Raw genomic sequence first — 18,427 nt, 5'->3', positions numbered from 1 at the left:
CTCTTCCCTTTGTCTTCCTCGGTGGAGAGGTGCTGTCTCCATGATTTCTTGGTGTTCTATTTGGCCTTTCAGATTTTGAATTCTTTAATAAACAACCTAACTCCCTGTACTGTGATGTTCATTATCTCTCCCTCTTCTCACATCTCTGTAAGCTGATAAGAAAGCCTAGGTGCTCTGCCTTTGGTTCTGGTGGGAGGGTCAAACCATATGAACCCCAGCCACGATAAAAACACCTACCTCTCCCCTGTTCTCTCAAGACCTTTTCTAAGCTACTTTGGAAGCTTGCTCTTGCTCTGTAGAAATGTCATAATGGAAGTAATAAACCTTTCATTCCCTCTTGCTGTGTGGGGGTCATCATCAGTCTTGATACGCAAACCAAATTTTGGGTGAGGGTCTCTTCCATTTCTGAGAAATGATCACAGTGAATACCTATTAAGAATTCTTTACAAATAACTTTTTATAAATAACGTATGGCTTCCTGACTCTTGGCTAGAGTCAAACCAATACAGTATCAAAACTTCTGTTTTTACTGCATTTCTATTGTCTATGTATTTCCTGAAGTTTACATTTTGCTGAATGAATTTTGATGCCATGTTAGTTGATAAATCCATCGCTATTAGAATTTCTTTGTGTGTTCTCTGTTTTTAATTAAATGTTTTCCCTCATTCTAAGTGAGGTTAGCCTGGCCCAAAACACCAAAAATCATATGTTCTCCCTCATATGCGGACATTAGGTCAAGGGCAAACACAACGAGGGGATTGAACTTTGATCATAAGATAAAAGTGAGTGCACACAAGGGAGATAGGAGGATAGGTAAGACACCTAAAAAATTTGCTAGCATTTGTTGCCCTCAACGCAGAGAAACTAAGGCAGATACCTTAAAAGCAACTGAGGCCAATAGGAAAAGAGGACCAGGAACTAGAGAAAAGGTGAGATCAAGAAGAATTAACCTAGAAGGTAACACACATGCACAGGAAATTAATGTGAGTCAACTCCCTGTATAGCTATCCTTATCTCAACCAGCAAAAACCTTCCTATTATTGTCTATACTCTCTCTTCAACAAAATTAGAGATAAGGGCAAAATAGTTTCTGCTGGGTATCGAGGGGGTAGGGAGGACAGAGAGGGGATGGGATGGGTGGTAAGGGAGGGGGTAGGGGCAAGGGGGAGAAATGAGCCAAGCATTGTATGCACATATGAATAATAAAAAAAAAAAATTAAAAATAAATAAATAAATGTTTTCCCATCTTATTCAATGCATTTTGTTTTTACCCTCTCTGATACTGAGATTGTGAATTTGTTATTTTTGTTATTATTGTCGATATTTTCTTACTTAAAAAATATTTCAAATTTTCTGTCATCCTATTTTAGATATATCTTTTGTCCATAGAAGAGAGTAAATTTTTTTTGAGATTATATTTGAGTTTTCCTCTCACTAATAAGACAACTTGTATTTCTTGATAGGAAAGATGTGTTTAATCTTCATTGTACCAAAAGAGCTTGTTCATCTTGTTTGCGTGTGCATTTATAATTTCCTTCCTTCTGCTAACTTTGTTCTTAGTTCTTCTGACTCCTTGAGGTGCAAAAACAGGTTGTTTATCACTATAAAGTTCCCTTTAATGTTGCTACTTCTGCATCCTATTAAGTTTCACTATGGTATGTCTGCACCGGTACTGCCAAAAAAATGTTCCTAAATCTAAACATTAGTGTTTTACTTTTGGTAAACAGCATGCTTGAGTTGTTATTATGGGAAGCTATCATGCATTATTCATTTCTACAAAGAATAATATTTTATGGTTTCTATTATGCTTTCCTTTATTTAAGAAGCTTAACTCCAAGTAAGTACAGCACCAATGGGAAGTAGTCTTAAATCTTTATTACTCAACCACGTGTAGATGTCTAGGATCGTAAGTAATACTAATTCTGTTTGAACAGATGGCATGTTTCTCTCATGTTTGATGACTGCAATTGATTCTTCATAAGCTAAAATTATTATTGCTATGTTAAGGATAAACCAATTTGCTTAAAAACGTATAGTTGAAAGTTTAGCTGACTCTATTAAATTAGGCAAACAATGCGCTTTAAATATTTTTATCTTGAGTTTAAACCTAGGGAACAAAACCACACTGTATAACTAATAAGAGTTAAAAGCTTTAATTTACTTTCAAAAAACAAGACATACTTGAATGTTTTTATAATATGATAAATACACAAGCATATTATATTTCAAAAGTTTTAAGTTGAATGAACTGCTAATATTGTTCGGATAGTTGCATTTTACATTCATGAATCTTGTGCATTATTGAAAATGGGAAAAAGCAAGAACTCAAATGAGTGTGTTCCTGAGCCTTCACATTTGATGTTTGCATAACACTGCCTATTTTACCTTTGCGGTCATTGATAACAGCTTATAAATCTGAACATGTCTAGAATGTCTGGTGATCAAAATATACATAGCGTGCCTAACACAGACGACTGCAGCAGTCTCTCAGAGATCCGGAGTTATGTACCGCCATCTGCTGGCGACTTTCCTTAACCCCCTGCCAGATTCGGATGGTGGGTAAGTCTTTACAATAGAATCTTTTTACATGGTGGAGTTTTCCAAACTAATGTCCTTATCAATAAGAATATATGTGTTGATTAAATTAATATAAATAGTAACTGAAACGAAATATCTTGTTTTTAGATACAGCTGTTAACTTCCAAAAGGCTGGGTTTGGGATTGTTTCATTCATTTTATTCTTATACCTAACATTGTGTATTGCACAATATACATCTGCTGGGTAATAACCATGGGCTTTGTCACTGTCATTTTAAGATCTTGACTTTACTTCAGGATCATAGAACAATTGCTTCCTGAGTTTGGGGCCTCACGGTTACCTCAAAATTTTCTGCCTAAATTCTTCACCCTGTTTCCTGTTTCATAATTTGTTCTAACTTGCTTCTGAATATTAAGAATCCCCTGTGTTTTGAAAAGGGTGATTGCTTTCTTTTCCAGACATCTTCATCTTGTCCAGCAGTTAGGTTAACTTCCAGCAGCTGATGGAATACCAAGGCTATGTGTGAGGTCCTGCCCAGCTGTAGTGCTATCATATTGACTCCTTAATTCTCCATGATGGCAGGCTTGGCCGTGGTGACATGTGCTTTGTCTGGTCTCCAGTTCTGTCATCCCTCATACGTAATGCTGCCCCTGGTTATTCGGTCATGTGTCTTTACTTGCTGCCTCTATCTGATCAAACATCTCAGAAAAATTACATTTGGTTGCCAGAACCAAACTAGTTACCAAAATGCTTAGTAAATCTGGAGGGATTGAATATCAGCTAGTCACCCAATTTGTTTGAATGCCATCAGATAGTGGCACATGTTTTGAATCAATTTCTGTAAGCTCTAAAGTACACCAGGAGTAGATCTTCTTTAGCAGTGTGGCTCTTTTTTCTCTTGAATCTCTTAGACATGTTCACCTCTCTAGCACAGGAAAAATAACTTTATAGAAATGCTGTTTCCTCTAGCCTTGTGAAAAATCAAACAGGGGTTTGATTACATCATTGTGCTGTCACACATTTTCTGGATTATTTCCAAGAGGAAATTTGTCTGAGATTAGTTCTTCCTCCTCTACTGTTTATATCTGGGTCCTTCTTTATCATCCATATTTTTCCCTGCTCATACCATTTTAAGTTGTCTGTATCCTTTCCCGACTCACCGACCCTCTATGGTTGTATTTTCCTGTCCTAGCTTGGTCATTTCCTCACTATTCTGTGATTACCATGGTTACAGACATTTTTGATATGATACATCTGAAATGATATGATACTTTTGAGGCCTTATAAGATTCTTTTTTTCTAGCAAATAAAGATCCATACCTTATTCAAAAGCATGGTGTGTGTGTGTGTGTGTGTGTGTGTGTGTGTGTGTGTTGTGGGATCCTTAACAGCTTTACTGTCTTCCCATTTGTTAATAAAAACAATTCCTAATATGTGTCAGGCACTGTAGAAAGCATTTTCCATACATCATGTCTAAACTTAGGAGAGCAGCATTACGTCAATTCATTTTACAAGTATAAGAACAAAGGCTCAGAAAAGTAGCATGTCCCAGGTCACTCAGCATAGTTAAAGTTAGTATCTAGAATTGTCTCAGACCGAATTTTATGTTCTTCTCTTAACATTGCACGGGTTTTTAATACTATTGGATCATATCTCTACTATCATATTCACTATTTTATAAAATTTGGATAACCCCAAAGACTGAGCTATTATTTCCTAGATGCCTTTTCAAAATGTGGTGATTATAAAAACAGCAGTGGCTGATGAGGAAGGCTTTATCCATGATATCCCTGTAACAACTGCTAGCTACATGCGTTTACTAAACACCTGAAACGTGGATGGGTGATTAAAAAACTGAACTTTGAATTTGTTGTTGATTAATTTAAGTGAAAGTAGCCACATGTGGATACCATATTGAGTAGTTTTCCCACAATTCCTTCCTATTACACCAGCATTACAGCATCACCTGACTACTTTCTGGTCTTCTGTTCCATTCAGTCACTTTGAAGTCACCAAGAGAAGTACAAAGGAAATAATTGAGTCCTTGAGTGTGACTGGTAAATCAACCCTGAGGGCACTTTTAAATGTCAATTTGTAATCACAATGTGATGGCATCATGGTGTATCTTTGTTCTTACTCAGCTTCTTTTTGCTTAATGTTAAAAACGTAACACTTTTGTCTTTAATTGGGACCCAGTTAGCTTTAATGTGGAATATGCAGGTTTTCTTTTCGCACCACGAATTCACAGCTGGTTTTCTTTGCTGTAGAGCGTCATTTCCAATTCTTTGGGTGCCTCCTGTTGATACCTTCAGTATTTAAGGGGCAAAGAGGATGAAGTTTTACCCTGTGCACTATGAAGCATCATTGCTACGTCAAAAATCACTCTTGATATGTAACTTACACTCCAAAACATTAAAAATAGAAGGAAGGTATTCCTAACGTATCGGAGGTAAGCTGTTAGTCACAATTTTTCACATGTTCTACAAAGTTCTAGCTAGCAAGCTAAAACATACAATGAAATCTGAAATCAATAAAAACTGAAAAAGTTATGTAAAAATAGAAATCCACACAATACAGCTCTACATTATTTTAAAGTATCATTTATGGCTGGATTTTGTGTAAAATGAGTCACTATTTTACCAAAATAAGCTTCTATAGTCTCCTTTAAATTTTGAACTCACTATCTTACTAAAAATAGATTATAATTTTTCTTTGGGAAGCATACCTACTACTTACGCATGATACATCTACAATTATTTTGATAAGAGCCAATTCAGGTTATAATAATAAACTAACCAGTTGTATTTCAAAAATACGTAACACAACCTCAGTTACAAGATAGAAAGCGTCAAAGCACTGACAACTTTGGATGGATGGGGTTTGTTATCTGTTAATGTAATCTGTGTGTGATAAAAATAATAGTAATCCCCCCACCTACCCAGTGGAACACAATTCTATAGATTACAGAGTTTCAAAGGCGTTTCTCTGTGTGTCCTCCTCTGGAATTCTTCTTTTAGGGTGCGACCCAAGTGAGAGGAAATGAGCTTTTAATGACTTAAAAAAAAACTGTTCCAGTGCTAGCTGGTTAGCAGCTTTCAAAATTTTCCTGAATTGTTAGAGATGGTGGTGGTGGTGGTGGGGACGATAGAAAAAAAAGAGAAAAGCAATTATTTAGAGTGTTATAGTTCTCTAAATATAATAATTTCTTTCTAAAGCTCAGAAAGCATTTTCATTTACATCAAAAAAAGTACATTTGGTAGAAAATACTACTGGCAATATTTTTGTATCTGGCTAATTTATATGAGCTAGTGATAAGTTCTGTGCACTATGAATTCCTTTGAGATAAGTTGGTATGATAAAGATATTTTCCTCATCTATGGAAAAATACAAACTCTTTTTCATTGGGCCTACTGGAATTTGAACTCAAGGCCTAATGCTTGCTGGGCAGGAGCTCTACCACCTGAGCCACTCCACCAGCCCTTTTTTTGCTGTAAGTATTTTTTGGATAGGGTCGTGAGTTTTTGCTGTGCCAGCCTTAGGCTGGGATCCTCCTACATATGCCTCTTAAGTAGCTGGAGTTTCAGGCATGAACCAGCATGCCTTGCTTGTTGGTTGAGATGAGGTCTTGCTAACTTTTCGCCTGGGCTGGCCTTGAACCGAGATCTTCCTGATCTCCACTTCCAGAGTAGCTGGGACTACAAGTGTACACCATCACATCCAGCCCAATCTTCATCGTTTAGGTATATTTCTACCAGTTAAAATTTATTTTAAATTACTCAAAATTATAAAATCATGTCACTATTACAATATAAGACACAGGGATAATAGTCACCAAAATTTTTTTTCTACCTTTGTTTTACTGTTTCCCTTTTCTCTGTTTCTACTAGTCATGTGACTTTGCAGTTATTTTACACAAATGTAACTTTTACAAAAATACTGATCTTGACATTTAATAGTACTGCACTTGCCTGGCGTATGCAAGACCCTGGAGCCAATTCCCAGAACCCCCAAATAAACATAAATAAATATGTAAGTGAAAGAAAGATAAGATGTTCAAGTAGGTGAAATATCTATAGCAAACAGAGACCTACAGAATTTAGGTTTACTTGCTTTCAGGTGAATTGTCTAAATCCGTCTTACAGTTTAGGAGAAAGTCTCATTGAATGGCTTGGCCAAGGTCACACACACAGTGACTCCTTTAGTGCCTGAATATTTAGGGGAAGGTGCAGGCCAAGCCTGGGGTCTTGCAGGAGGAGAGTATGAAGGGGAAAAGAAAAGAAAAGGTTTTGTAGTCACAACATTCCAGTTAAAGTCACATGCAACTTACTGGTGGGAATCTGTTCCTGGGAACGTTTTTTGGTGACTATGTCATTGGTGACCATTACAGAGTGCACTCACACAAACCTAGATGGCACTGGCCCATAACCTCATGTGGCCTCTTGATGCAATCCAGAGATGCAGTGAACAGGAATTGGGTGTGGCTGGTGTGCCCTAACCCACCATACGGTTTTACAGTATGCTTGCTTTTCTTTATAAGTAGCGGTTCACTGTAAGATAACAATAAAAAGCATGGTAAGTACTAAGCCAGGAAATAGGCAACTATTACCATTGTTAAGTCTTATGCACTGTGCACTTTTATAGGTTTGTTTGCACAAACACCTGAGGGATGTGTTGTTCCACCTTGTGCAATGACTGTTGTCACAAGGTGTCAGGAATTTTTCTGCTCCATTGTAACCTTATGTATGCCATCAGAAACATCCCAATGCAGCCTGTGACTACTTGAAAGCAGGAAACTTCTGATTGTAGCTCTAATGTCACAGGCAGACAGGAGCAGCAAGAACTGCAGCAAGCAATCTGTTGTGAGTTCCCGCGGGAAGTGACATCATGGAGTGCTCAGGAGAAATGCACACTTCGTAAAAAGTGTACATTTACCTAAAAAATAGGTCATGTAAACAATCCTTGACTATGGATGTCCTTCAGAGAAGAATGGAATCTGTTTAAATTCCAAACTAGAATGAATCTAACTAATGTCTTGTTTCTAAGATCAAGCCTTTAAATTCTTGCTGTGATTTCCTGAGCCACTGGAAGTCTATTCAGAAAAGTATTACCTATGTTCCAGGGTTTCCTATGTTTTCATCAAGTAGTTGCAAAGTTTTAGGTCGTCCATGTAGATCTTTGACCAATTGTGAGTGAATTTTTAAGCAAGTTAAGAGTTAAGGAACCTGAAGCAGAGTAGGAGGGCAGAGCATGCAGGCCTCTTGGAGAACAGAGGCCCCCAGCTGTGTTAGGAAGGCATGTGCCCCCCTCCCCTGATGCTCCACCCTGCCTCCCAGGCTTCAGCCCTCCTCCTCTATTCCTTCCTTCGTCCTTAGATTTTAACACTATTATTATTGTTGCACTTTTTAAAAATTAATCAAATCTCACAAGGCCAATTACATATTACAAAGTTACATTCCTATCTATTCTCTTATTTAAGTCTTACCATAGCCATCCATGCCAGGTATTGTAAGAACCCCCATATTTTACAGAGCAGGCCTTTGCTTTACGAGAAGTAGCTGGGGAGATGGTGGTTGCTCTTGAAATTCCATAAATGCTGGGCCTTTACTCTGAGCGTGGAGTCCTGGGCGAGAGGCCCTAGTTCTCCCCAGAATGTACAAAGAACTTCATTTTTTATCATGGAATGGGAGTGGAGGGAAGTAGTGGGAGTGATGGGTGAAGGGAGGTGGATGGGGACTGCCTAGATACCCGGCTCTCAGGTGCTGTTCTTAGGTTGGGGGGGGGGGGCTGTTGGGGAGATGGGCAGTGGGCTATACAATGGACAAGCTTGCAGTTAATCACTTTGTTTACATTCTCAAATGTCACACATACTAAGCCAAGGCTTTTCATGTTCCAAGATTCTCTGCAGGATAGGCAGGTGGATGGATTCAGTTCCTTGTGGTTTCTTCTTGTGTTTTCTTCTGTCCTATTCATCACTTGTCACTGATTTCAATCTTTCAGAAATTAATGAAATTCCTTACTGCATCCAATGGTGTGTTCCTTTTTTAATTCCTGTGCTCCCTTGTTAAAACTTAGCTTTCATTTTGAGATAATTACAGATTTGCATGCTCTTCATGTGCCCTCCTGCTTCCCTCCAGAGCTCCTGATGTTGTATTTGTTTGCATTATGGTGAAACAGTTGTGAAAAACATTTTGTGACTTCTTTTGTTTTATTGTGTGTCTTTCAGTTTCTGGACACTTCTCCTGTCTGCCTGCCTTTTTCTGACTCTTAATCTCTCACCTGAAATCTCTAATATCTCAGAGACACTTCAACGTTAACTTGCGCCAAACTAAACCAGTGACCTTCCTCTCATCTGTTCTCACTCAGGTTTATCTGACATTTGCATTTGCAGTGTCCTGTTCATTCCTGTTCAACTTAAGCAGCAACACCTGCTTATTTTTAGCTTCTCAGCATTGATTGAATCTGAGAGTTTTCTACAGCTCCACTGCCAACTTTTTAGAACAATTACAATACTTTTCCCATATCACTGCAGTGGTCTCTTAGAAGTCACTCCCCTCAATTACACTCCTCCTCAACCTATTTTCCAATACAGGGACAAAAAGAACTCTCTGAAATAAACTTATGCTCACACATGCTCTCTGCACCGCCCCCCCCCCCCATCAATAAACATTTCTCTTAGTATAAAAGTAAAACCAATACATTTAAATGAATAGCTGAACTCTGGGAAGTAAGAGGCATGTCCAAAGGCAGAAACAAAAATGAGTCATAATCACGTACAAAGCAAACTATAGAATTACAACTGGAGAAGGAAACAACTCTGAAGTTAGGGTTGCTCGCATACAAATGTTGAGAGGAGGAATAGCAATTATGGGATTGGGATTTAACAGGAGAAAGAAAACAAGGCTTTGGGCCCACTTAGCAGGAAGAAGCAAGCTTGAAACTCTTGCATAAACCTGTGATTCTTAAAAGGATACACTTTAGTGAAAAGGTGAATTTAAAAAAAAAAAACAAAACTCTCCCAGTAGGCCAAGAGATAAGGAGAAAAATGTCTGCTCTGCCATAGCTCCTAGGCTTCTGGAGAGAGGTTTCACCTGAGAATTTGTAATCATTGATCTGCCATCATGTAAGCCTGGGATTTGAATTTGCAGTCTCCAGTGGACTCCACATCATGAAAACTAACTGCTTGATCCCAGGTTAGAAGTGCACCACTGCCCAGCAGACAGAAAAATGCAACTCTGTTCTAGAAGAAAACAGCCTCAGTCCTGCCTCTCAAAATCTCCTTAGATGGTCTTCAAATATAAACATAATAACAGCATTACCAAATACATGAGCAAATAAATAACTACAAGTGAAACTACTGGAAGACCAACAAAGAACTTAGATTAATCGGATTCAAAATATTAAGTAATTATGTGTAGAGTCAAAGGCAGAGTAAATATTAAGCAGGGAACAAATGACTGTAAATATGACCTCATTTGTGTTTATGAGAGAGATCTTTACAGTATTTTCCTGATGAATGCACAAAAGATGATGTTTCAGAATACAGTTATACAAAAAGATCTGTTTGACACCAGATATTCACACAGCAAATAGAACTGAAAATCAGTGCTTTGTGGGAAAACATAAGAGACAGCATAGGGCCCAGAACACAGTGCTGCTTATGGAAATGTGCACACTCAAACACACCATAGTTTTGCCAGGACCCTCCCAAATATTTGGTAGATCTGTAGCATTAGAAAGGTTGTTGTTGGAGGGAAGAACATACAAGTGGTGAGTGAGGGGAGACAAGGAGTAAATAAATAAAATAAATAAATGACAGAGGTGAAAACAAACACAGAAGTGTGTAGAAAGTGTGGATTAGTGACACATATAGTGCAAGAATCAGACTGGTCACCTCTATCCTCTACACCTAAAATCTCATTTAAAAAGCACTCAAATATAGGACAACCTTCAAATGGTCATGAAATGGTCATATTACTGGCTCTCACTTTGTAAAAAGTGTACATTTATCTAGAGAAATGGGTCACATAAACAATCCTTGGCTGATGACTCCATTTAGAATAGAATGCAGTATAAATTCCAAAATAAAGTGAATTTAATCAATTTTTTTGTTTCTAAGGTTGTGGAAAGTGGATAATTGAGAAGTCTTTGAGAACTGGACATAAGCAAACAGCGCAACAACTTTTCCTAAAATGTTTATCTGTAGACGGAGATTGGCACAGCCCTGGCCATGGAAGAGGGAACTACAGAACAGCTGCTTCTCCTAAGTTGTTTCTGTTCAGAGAAGCAGGAATGCAGGTATCTCCTGTTACAATGTCACACCCCTCCCCAAGAACCACTGTTCCACCCTGTTTACCACTGGGTATAAACGACTCCCTAAAGGAGGATGCAGTTTTTTGCTTTAGGGGCTTTTGGCTTTTGGGCTTTTTGCTTTTTGGGTGAAGGGAGGCTTTTTGATATGGGAGGCTTTGGAAGGGGAAAGAACTGTTGAAGAGAAAGGATTGCTGAAGGGGGAAAATAAATTGCTGAAAGGAAAATGCTGGAGGGAGACTGCTGAAGGGAAAGGAATTACTAAAGAGAAGTTGATAGAAAGTCTGCACTGAGAACTTTATACATAGGCTTAGAAAATCTAAGCTAACGCAAAGCTAAAGAGAACATGGGACAGTGCAAGTCTGGGGGCAAAGACTTTAAGAGAGATTATGTTAAAAAATAGCTAAGAGAAAACATGGGACAGTGTGAGTCTAAGAAAAGATGTTAAAGAACAGAAAAGAAGACTTTACAAGCAAGATTTTAAAGAACTGTAAAGGAGTTAAGTCCTTAAAGAATATAGATACAGAAAAGAAGCAATGAGGGTTGTGCATCTCTACCCAAGCAACCAACACACCTGGCCCCAACTTTCTGTCTGTCTGTCTATCCTGTGTCTTTTCTGAATCTCCAATCACCCCCGGTTAAGCCCAGTTAGGTTCAGTAATAACCAGGAGCTAGAGACAGCTCACTCTAACAAAGAAGCAAGAGAAAAAGCTCGCTCCATAAGATCAAGGCACTTGCTCTGTTTTCTCACTCAGAAGCCTTCAAATGGTCAATAAGGCCAAGCACGATATGCTTAAGAACCATTAACAAACTTGTGTGCTAGCCTGGCTCTGATGGCTCAGGCCTGTAATCCTAGCTACTTAGGAGGCAGAGATCAGGAGGATCTTGGTTTGAAGCCAACCTCAGGCAAATAGTTCACAAGACCCTATCTCAAAAAATCCCTATACAAAACAGGGCTGGTGGCATGGCTCAACTGGTAGAGCACCTACCTAGCAAGCCTAGCAAGCATGAGGTACTGAGTTCAAACTCTAGTACCACCAAAAAAAGTTTGTGTGTTATTAAAAAGTGCTTGAAATATTTTGTTATTTATAATATGTATTAGCAAATTACTAATATTTTAAAGTAAAAACTTAATTTTATTAGGTTAATAGCTAATGATTAATTGAAATAGTTAATAAATCATGCATTACATTGATTTTTGAATAATCAAGGTAACTATTATAGTTCTTAAGTACCTATTTTGTGCTCAAGAGATGGCATAAAATAAAGATATGAGGGAGACACACGACAGGCATCTTGATCTAGGGAAAAAAACTCAATATATGGTAGACATTTCGGGAATAATCATTTGCAGAGTTTTGTAATTTACTGAACCTTCAGTAGAAATTCAGAAATGAATGAGAAAAAAATTTCACAAAACTGGAGCTGAAGTTAAGCCAACAAAAAGCCAGTATGTGGGGAAATTTGCATTGCAAATGGAACTGAGATACATATATTTAAGAGAAATATACAGAACAGAAAAACAATATATGGGAATATGCTACGCTTTTGTCGGAATGTAAAAGATACAACTTTAAAACCTTTTACCATCAACAACACAAGAGGGCTGGGGGTGGAGCTGAGCTAGAGGGTGTGCCTGGCATGCCTAAGACCCTGGGTTTGATTCCCAGAACAGCAAAACAATCATAATAGTAAAATAAAAATTTATAACCAGAGTCGCAAGAGCAAAATGAAATAAAAGGCTAACAAGGTGGTACATAAAACTCATCAGCTCCTCTTTTTTCTTCTTTCTGGTTAAGATAAAAATCTTCAGACTGAAAAGAAGTATCGACATAACACATGAAAGCTTGATTTGCTAAGATAAAGAAGGCACTTTTCTAAGTTTGGTATTACCCAGTCACATGGAAGCATCAGTAAGGCTCCTTGTGTGAGTACAGACAGAGTTTTGTTTACTGTCATAGAGAACACAGTAGAACTTAAAATGAAGTTGTTTCTTGCTTATGTGAAAACACAGGTGAAGCTGTATAGCGATGCCAATGATGAGGAACGTGAATCCTTTTATTCTGGTTCCACCATTCCAAACTTGTGATTTTCCTTTCATGGTCCTGAATGGTTGTCCCAGCAGCATCTGCATTTTAGCAGGAAGGGGTGGAAAATGCAGAGGAGGTATTCACCCAAACTTGAAGTCAGAACCAGGAAGTGAGCTATGACACTTCTTTTCATATCTGATCCGTCAGCACTTAACTGCCCGTTCACTCTTGGTTACCTGAGAACAGTCAGGCTTTACTCGGGAGGCTATCTGTTAAAAATCTGTCTTTCGAGTTAGATGAGAGAATGTCTTTATGGCTAGTTCCAAAACAGAAGGGGAGGGGAAGATTAGAACAATATTTGTAGGCCTTATGGTTTGCTTTGGGGAAAAGGCCTTCCAGCTTTCATGACCTGCTTGGAGAAGAGGGACTCCAGTTTCTGTGAGTTTTTTTCTCAGGGAAAACGAGGGGTAAGAGACCAGAGGGCAGAAGATGGTGGAGAAAATTTGCTTCTGAGGCTCCCTTTGGAGTACCATTTTTTGAGCTCCAACAATATCCATTTTCCCTGCAGACTTAGCCACTAGCAATATGTTGAGGCTTTCTTCCATGCAGTTCCATGGGATAACATAAAAATATGTATATCTGTGCACACATTCAACTTCCTTTTCTAACCAAATTTAAATATTATCATCTTAATTTGGCAGTCTAATTTTTTAACCTAACTATACATTTTAGAAATTATCCTAGTTTGTTTCATATGAATTTACCTAAATCTACAGAATTGAATTGCACCATAAGAAACGTCCTATGGACAGACATTAAGCTGGTTCACCAATTTTGCTATTATTTATTTACCTCATAAAAATATTGAACTTTATTATTACACTTATGCTGCAGTAAACTGTGTGTATATTTCCTTGGAATAGATCCTTAAAGAACAGTGTAAGTATCAATGTATATATTCAGCCACAATAGAGAAGGAAATCCTGTCACCTTGAGACAGCATGGGTGAAACTGGAAGATGCTATGCTAAATGAAACAAATCAGATACAGAAAGACAAATACTGCATGATTTCATTTACATCCAGCTCTTGAAGCAGAGAATAAAAATGTTTCCAGGGGTGGGAAGGAGGGAACATAGGGAGAGGCTGGCCGAAGGATGCAGGTTTTCTGTTGTGTAGGATGAATAGATTTTGGAGATGTAACAATACTGCAAACTTAAATTTGCTGAGGGCTGATCTTAACAGTCCTCTCCTTACCACACATGTGCCCTGACACACACAACAAAATGGTGACTGTGAAGTGAAGGATAAATTAATTACTTGATTTAAGTCATCATGAAATATATATAAATTTGACAAATTATATAGTGTTAAAGCTGAATCAGAAATGTCTATAGTTGTTATTTTGTCCTAAGGATGGCTGTCAGACCATGCTGTCAATAAAATGCAATATAGAAAAGTAGTTCTTTGGAGTATTTCTCTATCTTTCCATGACTCCAGAAGATGGGGGAAGAAAGTAAGACTCCTCCGTGAATTCTCAACCGAAAGCCCATGCTCATGTGTCAGGAGGCTATGTTTTGGACTGTGCTTTTGTGGTGCCAGAAGAGTTTGAAATGAAAAGCTAAAGTAGCAGCTCAATTTGCTCTGACAAACATGTCTGGAAAAATAACCTTCTTAAAGGAATGTACTTTAAGTTCCCAGACATAGAGTTCTAAGACACGTGAGTTGAGAGGTGATAGGGTTTACGTTGAATCTACAGGTCACCTTGAGTAAATGAACTTTTTAGCAAACATCTTCCAATCCATGAACACAGAATGTCTTTCCATGTATCTGTGTCTTCTTCAGTTTCTTCCATCAGCATTTCATAATGATCGGTAATAAGTATTTCACCTTTTGGTTAAATTTATACCTAGTCATTTATCTCTTTTTTATTGGTATTATAAATGGAATTGTTTTCTTCATTTCATTTTTGGATAGTTTATCATTTATGCACAGAAATGCCACTGACTGTTGCCTGTTGTTTCATATGCTGCTTCTTTATTGAATTTAAACATTTAGACAAAAATTACTACTGATTCTTCTTAATTTTTTCCAAAAGACAGAAGATGAAAGAATACTTCCAAAACTCATTTTATGGGGCCAGCATCATCACCCTGATACAAAAGCCAGAAAAAAAATGCCACAAGAAAAATACAGCTTAATATCTCATTTTAGTTAGCATTGATGCAAAACCCCTTGATAAAATACTAGCAAACAAATTCAAGATTATAAACCTTAGATACATACCATAAGCAGGTGTGATTTTTTTCCTGGGATATAAGAATGGTTTAACATATGGCAATTAATCAATAAGTTATGTCACTATGGCAGAAAAAAAATCAAATACGATATATTTGTTATATTGTAAGAACTTTTGTAAATGCCACAATGTACCCCACCCAGCACAATAAAAAAAAGAAAAAAAACAAAACCATAGTATCACGTGGATAGATGCAGAAAAAATCATTGACAGAATTCAATGTCCATTCATGATTTTAAAAAAACCCAACTAAATAGACATAGAAAGAAATGACCTCAACATGATCAAGACCACATATAAAAGTTGCACAACTAACACTGTAATCCATGAGAAAAAACTGAAAACTTTTCCTCTAAGATCAGACACAAGACAAGGATGCCCATTCTAGACAACACAGTATTAGAAGTCTCAGCCAGAGCAATTAGAGAAGAAAAAGAAAGAAAAAGCATCCCAGTTAGAAAGGAAGTAGTGTCAACATTATGTGTTTGCAGAAAACATAATCACATATGTAGAAAATCCTAAAGACACAACCCAAAACCTGTTGGATCTAACACCTGGGGCTCAAGCTTTGTTCTTCACAGTTTAGTTTTGAGCCAATTCCTCTCTTTAATTTGACCTTCACTAAGCATTGCCTCACCCAGGTACTCCTGAAAACATATTTACTGGGAAAAAAATGCCACCCCTGCCTGGGAAATTATCTTTATCTACTGCAATCTGGAAGACCTTAAAACTCAGCAGTTCAGTTTTCATGTACTGTGTGTGACTTTGTCACATACCAACTGGCTCTACTTAGCTAGAGAATGTGGGTAGGTGAGGAGGACCTCCTTCAGTTATTCAGGGCAGGTGTTTATAAGTCACAGCAGTGGATGACAGCAGACAGTGGTGGTTTCAGAGGCCTTTAAAGCTAGGGCAGTTGCTTGGGGTTCTAGATCCTGGGTCAGCCAAAGTGTGAAGCATTACAGCTCTTTTGCTCCTTGGGCCAGGACCCACAGTAGGAGGTGTCTCTCTGCCACCTGTCCCGATTAGCCAGTATCAATTTGACTTTTTGGTGGCTCTAGCCACCATGACACTGCTGCTGACAGGACCCAAGGGCAGTGAGGAGCCAGAGGCCACTCCCACTGGTGGCAGCCTCTCTGCCACTGCTCTTGCTATGAGGCTCCTGCTAGGAAGCTGTCATCCACTGCCACCGGTCTCAGGGCATAAATATATTAAATATATCAAAATAATGTTTACATTTTATCTCATCCTTCAGGTTACCTTTTAAAACCTTGAAGTTTTTCAAATAGATTTAAATTTTAAATTTTTGTAGGTGGTTCTTGTATGTTTTAAGAGTATTCTCAGTTCAGAGAAATTGGAGCAGGTTAATGTGGAAGAAATAAAACCCATGATAACTTTAAAAGACAATGCTATAAAAGGAATTGCAAGTCAGTTGTGAGTCTTCTCTTAAATATGACAATGTTCTTTGGTATTATTTGATTCTATCAAGTTTTAAGTCAAAATTTAAAAATAATGAAATGTCTGTGCATAAATATTTTTAACTTGTTTTTAAGTGTTAAGTGACATTTTGTTATTATCTGACTGGGAAATGTGCAAAGTACTTTCACCTTAAGAAAACTTCAAACTACTTGGTTTCCCTAATTTGATAAATATTTATTAAGATCCTATTTGTCTTCAAGGTGCTATTTTAGCCAGTAAAGATACAGATATGAGTAAGATCAATGAAGTCTCTGTCTTGCTCCATTTTGTGTTGCTATAACAAAATATCCAAGGTTGGGTCCATTATAAAGAAAAGAGGTTTATAAAGCCATCACACCAGCATCCACTTGGCTCCGGTGAGAGTCTCATTGCAGATGGCCTTGCAGCAGCAGAAGCAAATGCAGATGTCACATGGTGAGACAAAAAGCTGGAATTTTTTAAATAATAATCTATTCTTAGGGTAAGGAATTTGCTCCTGTGCCATAGTGCTTACTCTGTGAGATTAGCAGTAATCCATTTGTGAGAGTGGAGCCCTCATGACACCTCCTTGGAGACCAGGCTTCCAGAACACTAAATTTGGGGGACACACTGAAACCATACACACACCATAGCACTTCCCATTGTCATGAGACTTATTTCTCATTAAAAAGACAAAAACAAAATTAAGAAAAAAATTAAAAACAATGTCCCCAAAGCAAAATTTACTGATACAGTCTTAATATGTATGCCCTGCCTCAATTCATATGTTGAAATCCTCCCCAAAAATGTGGTGGCACTAGGAGGAGGGACCTCAGGTGAGGGGGCAAAGCCTTGATGCATGGGAGGCTAACAGCAAATCTTCCTACCTTCTACCATGTGAGGCAGAGGAAGAACAGACTCTGTGAGGAAGTCAGCCATCAACAGTCACACAACTGGCCAACGCCTGGAGCTGGGACTTCCCAGCCTCCAGAGCGACGAGAAAGAAGTTTCTGTTGTTTTAAAGCCATTCAGTTTATATTATTTTGTTATAGCAACTGGAAGTGACTAAGACACACCTGTAGCATAACGTCAGAAAGTGGTAAGTGCTCTGAATACATAATAATGTAGGGCCATGGGAGCATGGTTTGAGTGGGAATGTTTTATTTTTTTCTATGTATTTTATTGTATATTTTATTTTATTTTTTTATTTTATTATATTATTGTTGTACTGGGGTACACCGTGACATTTACAAAAGTGCTTACAATATATCATAGCTGAATTCACCCCCTCCATCATTCTCCTTTACCCTCCTCCCCCCACTCTTAGAACAGTTTCAACAGGTCTCATTTTTCCATTTTCATACACAAGTACATTTCCACCACATACACTTTCCTAAACCCTTTCCTTACATCCTCTCCCTCCCACTGGTACCAACCCCTCAGACAGGATCTGTTTTACCTTCCTGTTTTTGAAAAAAGACATTTTTTTTTTGTTTAAGATATCTACTCAGAGAGTTTTATTATGACTTTCCATGTATATATGTACATATATATATGTATTGTATCCTGAATTGATTCGTTAAGTGCAAACACTTTAGACAAGGTGGTCAATGAATGTCATTGAAGAGCTGACTGCTGGCCAGAAATGTGAGCAAAGAGAGTGAGTGAGTCTTGGGAGGATCCCAGGTGAGAACAATCTTCCAAATGCATTTTATAATGACTGGAGAACTCTGGTGTAAAGACACAACTTGTGAAATAATGAGCAGGACAAAAGCAGACTTAACATTTTTGAAAGATAAAAATCAACTTCCTGTTTTGG

This window comes from Castor canadensis, chromosome 1 (genome assembly GCF_047511655.1).
Source record: "Castor canadensis chromosome 1, mCasCan1.hap1v2, whole genome shotgun sequence".
Lineage (NCBI taxonomy): Eukaryota > Metazoa > Chordata > Mammalia > Rodentia > Castoridae > Castor > Castor canadensis.
Note: the sequence above shows the minus strand (reverse complement) of the source record.